This window comes from Cupressus sempervirens, chromosome 4 (genome assembly GCF_028749045.1).
Source record: "Cupressus sempervirens isolate cs-2001-9-10 chromosome 4, ASM2874904v1, whole genome shotgun sequence".
NCBI lineage: Eukaryota > Viridiplantae > Streptophyta > Pinopsida > Cupressales > Cupressaceae > Cupressus > Cupressus sempervirens.
This window is the reverse complement of record NC_143121.1, coordinates 659,387,110-659,394,548: the sequence shown is the minus strand read 5'-3', so window position 1 is coordinate 659,394,548 and position 7,439 is coordinate 659,387,110.

Here is a 7,439-nt window from a genome sequence, read left to right as displayed (position 1 = left end):
TTTTGGCATTACATCATAGGTTATCCTATCTATGTTCATACTGATCATGCAACAATTAAATATCTCATGAACAAACCTGCTATAACTGGTAGGTTAGCAAGATGGTTACTATTGCTACAAGAATTTGACATAACCATAGCGGATAAGCTTAGAAAAACAAATGTCGTAGCTAATTATTTGTCAAGAATCAATCATCATGATATTGACACTACTCTAGTAGATGATGCATTTCTAGATGAACATTTGTTTCATATTGCTGTTAAAGTTCCATGGTATGCAGATATTGCTAACTACATTGTAGCTAATAAGACACCAACGCATTTTTCTTATAAGGAGAGAAAGCTGCTCATACAAAAAATCTTCCATTTCTCATGGATAGACGATTTTTTGTTCTATACTGGACTTGATCAAGTTATGCGCATATGTGTAAGAGAAGATGAGACATATGATATTTTGCATGCATGTCATAATGAGCCCTATAGAGGACATTTTGCAGCCAAAAGAACAGCTTTCAAAATCTTACCCATTGGTTACTATTGGCCTACCCTTCATAAAGATGCAATCAATTATACAAGAAAGTGTGACCAATGCAAAAGAATGGGTCGCCCAACCAAAATAGATGAAATGCCTCTGAATCTTCAAGTGATGTTAACACCATTTGACAAATGGGGAATGGACTTTATCAGTCCTATTGATCCTCCATCCAATGGGAAGTCTTATATTCTAGTTTGTACTGACTACCTAACCAAATGGGTTGAGGTTAAGGCTATGAAGCATGTCCATGATAAAAAAGTTTCCAAATTCCTGTATGAAGAGATTTTTACATGCTATGGAGTTCCTAAAGCATTGGTTACTGATCAAGGCACACAGTTTACTTCCAACCTAATTTTAGAATTGATGAAATAGTATAACATCAGGCATCGCAGATCCAGTCCTTATCAGCCACAAGCCAATGGACAAGTAGAAGTTACCAACCGTGAGCTGAAAAATATTCTAACTAAAATAATCCATTTGCATCGTCGGGATTGGACCAGCCGATTACAAGAAGCTTTTTGGGCTTATAGAACAACTTGGAAAACCCCTACCAGATTCACACCATTTGAGCTTTTGTATGGGAAAGTGGCAATGCTTCCAATTGAATTTGAACACAAGACTTTAAGAACAACCTTGACCTTAGATATTGATCTTCCTGCAGTACAAAGAGAATGCCTCCTGCATCTTAATTCTTTGTATGAAATGCGCAAGACTGCTTTAGAACACACTGAACTGGTGTAAAAACAAAGAAAACATTGGCATGATTCTCATATCCTCAACAAACAGTTCAAAGCTGGTGACTGGGCATTATTGTATGATTCTCGCTTTAAGGATATGCCAGGGAAGCTGCAGATGCGATGGTTAGGACCATATCAAATCATCATATCTTTGACAATGGAATAGTTCAACTAACCACAATTGATGATGTGCCTTTCAAAATGTTGATCAACAGTCATTGACTTAAGCTTTACAAAAAGCCTCAAACAAAAGCCGAATTCATGCAATGGTTCGAACAACCAGATCCAACAACAACTCAAGTATCTCTTCCTGCACCAGAAGGTGGAAACCTTCTGCATGCTCCTCTTCAACATTAATTCTAATTTACATGTCCATAATAATAACTTTATGTTCGCATAAAGTCCATTTTCTTTTCATGATATTTCTTTCCATTCATATCTTAATCTTCCATCCACCCACCCCACTCCATTTCTTAATCTTCCATCCACTCACTTTCTACATACTTAAGTTTTTCTATTTTCAATCAAATCTGCACATGCTGATGGATGCTACCATTTACATTATTTCTGCCACCTTTTTTTTTGGAGCATGTGACAATCCACTTGGCAGGTATAAACGTTTTCAAACTATTATTAATTTAGAAGTTTGCAGATTTTGTTAATTATATATAATACTGCATAGTCTCTATAATTATGGCGTATTCCAGTCCCTCACCCATACTAGTCTGACAAGTGAGGACACTTGTCATAAAATTAGCAGGGGGCAGGGGAGTGTCATACTATCCAATGACATGCTTGATTAATTGTGATGATTTTCTAAAATCTTGGCATTACTCTTTATTAATGAGAACTTTTTGCCATAAGTATGCCATGTCAAGTGTTGTACTCCCACTTTCTGAATGAATTTTTCCTTGTTCGTGCCAAATTTTTCATGCTAAGCCATGATGTGACCTATTTTTTTAAATATTGGCATTTGAACCATGTTTTCAGATGATTTCCATGCAAATTTATGATTTACTTTTACCTAAAGTTTAATTATGGCACATAACAATTGGTTATGGCAATTAATGTTCCCAAAAAGAAGCGGTGAAGCATCTGAGAAATAACACAAAGTTTTGAAGTTTGCATTCAGAAAGGGAGAGGGAAATGGAGTAGCAGAAGAAGTATCAAGAAATGGGAGGAGGTTTACAGAGAAAAGATCCGGTTGAGCACATTTTGTTGCTCTCTAACGTAGAAGTAGTAAGAAGATTCAATGCATGTGGGTGGTTAGGTTATTGTTTGAATTTAACAACATATGATGAAGAAGCAGCTGTAGAATTCACCAGGACATTTGATGAAGGTGAAGCTTCTGTATGGGGTTTGATAGTAATTGCAACAAAAGAATGAATTACAGAAGTAATAGGGTTACCTCCTGTTGGAGAGCATTATCCGAGCTCGCATGAGGCTAGGTTAGCAAGGGCCTAGTTCACTACCCCACATGACCCTCCATTGGATTTTATAAAGCAAGGGTGCAAGAGATTATCTTTGCCGCCTCCATACCTTGACCTAGCAATGCATGTCATTAGGTATTTTACTTGTGAAGGCAGATTTTCTCACTTACATGCACACCATTTTTAAGTTTCTTAGTTGTATAAGGCACAATATTGTCATGAATCTTCCAAATTTTCTGTATAATATGCTCTATATTAATGCGGAAGAGACTCAAAAAGGGAAAGATAATTCTGTCACTCACCATGCCTTGATTAAGTTGTTAATAGAAAGGTCTCTTAGGGATGTATCCCCTTTGACATGGAATGACTTTGTGAAATTTAAAACCCTACAACCCCAAGTTGACCCTAGTGAATGGAAGGGTGAGGAAAACATAGTTCCTAGTAGTGAGCCTGCGAACAAAATATTGAGGGAGCTGAAATAGAAAACGCACAAGGGATTGAACTGGAATTTGCTTCCACTCAAGAGAATGTGCCTCCACCTGAACAGGACATACCTAAACCCACTACTAGTCAAGCTAAAAGGAAATGAAAGTCACTAGAAGAAATCGCTGCTCAACAAAAACCTAGTCTTGCAATTAAGCAATAGAAGAAAACAAAGAAGGTTCCTACAACAACTAATCCTGCAACAGTGATACCAAAACAGAAAAGTAGGCAAAAGCTAGTAGTACAAGAAGAGACTCCTTTGAGAAGAAGCCCTAGAATGAGAGGGCAAATTTTTAAAGATCCTATATTGTCTAAAGCACCTTCTCTAAAGTCTCCTGTGCAGATAATTTTTGACCATTCTCTCCTTCACACTGAGATGACAGAAGCTTCTGGTAATCCTCCTGTATCATGTGAGCAAGAAATTAACAAAACTTTAATGGATTTACTAGGTGTTTCAAGCCATGAGAATGAATTAGTTCCTGAATGTCATGATTTGAATACTACCTTAGTCTCATATAAGTCAATATGGATCAATAGTTTAGCGAAACATCTATGGCGGGAACAGAAAAAGAAAAAGGATTATGAAGAGGATAACAATGCTGTCACCTTGCAAAAACTCCTTTTCCAATTATATGGATAGCATTTATTTGCTGAAGCACTATGGAAAGAGGAGAAGAAAAGAATGAGCAAGATCATAACATCACAAAATGAGGAGATTGAAGAATTGAAAGAACAGCTAGAAAGACAGAAACAACTCATGGAACATGCACTTAAATTAGCTAATCAAGCTCTTGCTTGCAGACCACCTCCTCAAGTATATGCTTTTTGTTTGGAAGAAAAATATCTTTTTTTTTAGTTGATGTTAACCCTCAAAAATGTAAATACAGAATTCAAAACCGCACAAGAGTTTTATGGGCTGTATCAAACCTTACCACCATGGCAGCAAAATCTGTTGTATGAGTTGTATATTCATAATTTTTTTATTCCTATAGAAATTGAGTGGAATCTAGCTCTATATAGGAGATGTGCATTTGAAAGCTTTAATGTCATGGATGTCTAATGAGGTGAATTATGACAGACAACTGGTTAATTACAGAGATGAGGAGAGAACAAAACCTTTACCCTTCAGGGCAGAAAGTAAACAACCATAAGAAATGCTTTGAGATTGGTTTACATTAACCTATGGGAAGAGTAATCCAAAAGTTAGAAAGAAGGTATTTGCTGCTAGAGCCAAAGTGTATGCCGAATATGAAAACTTGCCCTACTTTGCATCTAGAGAGCTATGACCAGAGTAAGAGGTAGATGGGCATGGTTACCTGATTCTCTTAAGAAATTAGAGCCATATAGTTCTATTAATTTGGAAGTAGCACTATATAGAGTTCCAAAATATTTAGAACTGGGAAAGCAACTAAGGCCAGAGCTATGGTGTCCTTTAACCATGCAACCTCCAATGCTTTTATGGCCCCTATATGATATTGATGTTGACAAACTTGATAAGTTGTAGGAAGACCACAAGTGAGAAGTATGGGAAAGGACTAGAGGATTTTATTACACGTTCAAGAGTAGCAGAAAGGGAAAGACAAAAGTTGGGGAGCTTAGATCTTTCACAAAGAAGTGTAATGCTTGAGGACAAGCATTAGTTTAGCAGGGGGTAGATGATGAGTCTAGAAAATGCCTTTATTTTGTTATGTTTAAGATACTTTGTGATACTCCATTTATCTTTGTTTTAACACTTATAAGCCTATGTTTGATAAACCTTTGATGATTTATGGGGTAGAAAAACTATGTCATCTTTTGCCTAAATTATATCTAATATGCAGCATTTCATATAAATATCCAAATGTGTGTTCTTATGCTTGAATTTAGTTTGATGGATGTTTATTTGCAAATATGTATTATATCATAACTAACCTAATGATAAGGATTAAATGATGAGCGGAAGAATCCAAAAGTTGGTTGCCGACAACATTCAAGGAGAAATGAGCATCAAGGAAAAACCACAAAAAGGAAGTTATAACCACTCCAAGAAACATAGCAGCAAATAAGGAGGAGCTTTTATGAGCCATTACCTTCTCTACATCTATGTTGTAACAAGCAGATGCTAAGACTTCATTGCTCCCTCCTCAATTCTGTTATCCTTCCTTTCCGCTTTCAGTTGTTCTCCTATATTCTCTCCTACAAACTTAACTTAGGATAGTTACTTTTTTGTTATGTAATAAAGAGTAGATTCCCTATATATGTCGAGATTGACTCCTATGTATGAAGTTTTTAGTTTTTGGTTTTCGATAAGTTTTATTGAGTAAGAGAGAAAACTAGTTCATGGTTTGTTGCAGTTGTGCTTTACAATTCTGAATCATGTAATGACTGATTAATGAAATGAATTAGTTCTCTTTAGCTTCTATCCTATGTTGGTAGATTAGAGAAGCCAACCAAGGGGGCCCAATTGGAAGGTGGATTAGATTAGGATAGAATAGATTCATTTTACTAGCATTAGCAGTATTTTAAGTAAGACGTAGCTAGTTAATTCCTTCCTGTAGCATCACACTTCATGAACATTCCTGCAGCATCTGCGAGAACAATCTAGTGGATGAGTCAAGATGGAATCTCTATTATCTTGTCATTGTGTTTTCAACATTCATAGATTCAGTAGTTTCCTTTCCACAGTAGTAGTGTAGTTTCCTTCCTTTGCATTTTTACTTTCCTGCAGCATAAGCATAATGACTCATCAAGGTACCTAGTGCACATACTATTCCAACCATTTCAAGTATACGTCCTTGGGTTGACAATCTAAATGCACCTCATGGTAGGGGAAAATTAGTCCTTAGCTTGAATAGATTATTCCTAAGCCAGGCCTAGCGCATGACTATGGAACACCTATTTTGAGGCGGTTCAATACCATCTCCTGAAATGATGTGTCCTAAAAACTGTACCTCAAACTGAAAGAAAATGCACTTCACCAAATTGGCATATAGTTATCTATCTCTAAGGCATTGAAGGACTAACCATAGGTGTTCCTCATGTTCTTCCTGAGATATCAAATTTATAAATATGTCATCGAATAATACAAGTACAAATGGTCTAGATAAGAACAAAATATTCCATTCATCAAGGACATGAATACTAATGGAGCATTCATCAAACCAAATGGAACAACTGTAAAATCATAGTGTCCATAATGAGTATGGAAGGCTATCTTATGTTTATCAACATCGAGAATGCATAGATGATGGTACCCTAACTTTAGATCTATCTTAAAGAACACTTTGGATCTCTTGATCTAATCAAACAAGTCATCTATCCTTGGTAAAGGGTACCTATTCTTAATCATTAGCTTGTTCAACTATCTATAGTCAATGCACAAGTGTAACGATCCATCCTTCTTCTTCAAAACGAGAATAGGTTCTCCCTATGGAGAAATACTCGGTCTAATACGACCTTTAGAAAAAAGGTCCTCTAGTTGTAGACACAATTCACTCAACTTGTGAGTGGTCATTTGGTAAGGAGCTCTAGATATGGGCTCTACACCTGGGATGAGATCAATGTGAAAGTCAATATTCCTCTTACATGGCATACCTAGGATCTCACTAGAAAAAAAATCAATATACTCCTATAGGCTAGGATGATCTAGGGTCTTTCCTTCAAGGTCTTCCTCCTTAGGTTCACTCACAGTAATGTTGAACACCTGACAACCATTTTAGATGCTCTTCTTCAGCTACATAACATAGATCATATAAAGGGATATGGGTCTCTGGATGCCTACAATCTTGGAGTCCTTACCCTAGTCATCCTTGCATTAAATAGTCTTCCTCCTATAATAAATGCTAGCTCTATGTGAGCCTAGTGAATCTATGCCCAACAGTATGTTGTATGAGCCAAGGGGAATGAATCGATGGTCTATTATAGTAATGAATCCTCCTAGGTCCAACTAGCACTACTACTTTAAAGAGTCTATAGCTATCCTAGCTCTTAAATCTAGTTCCACTTGCCGACCTATGCCTTGCTTAACCACCTCAAGCTCTCACTTTACAACTATAGAGGGTGATATAAAGGAACCTATAGCACCCAAATAAAATAAAATAGAAAGGGGTGTACCTCTAATTACTCATCTAGTCTCAACTATGGTACCTTGGTGATTTTCCTAGCAATGATCTACAATTGCAAAAAATCTATGTGATCTCCTAGTGTCACCAACTATAGGACTAGATGGTGTTGGCCTCTATTCCAAATAATGAGAAGTATGCTGACCTCTATTAGA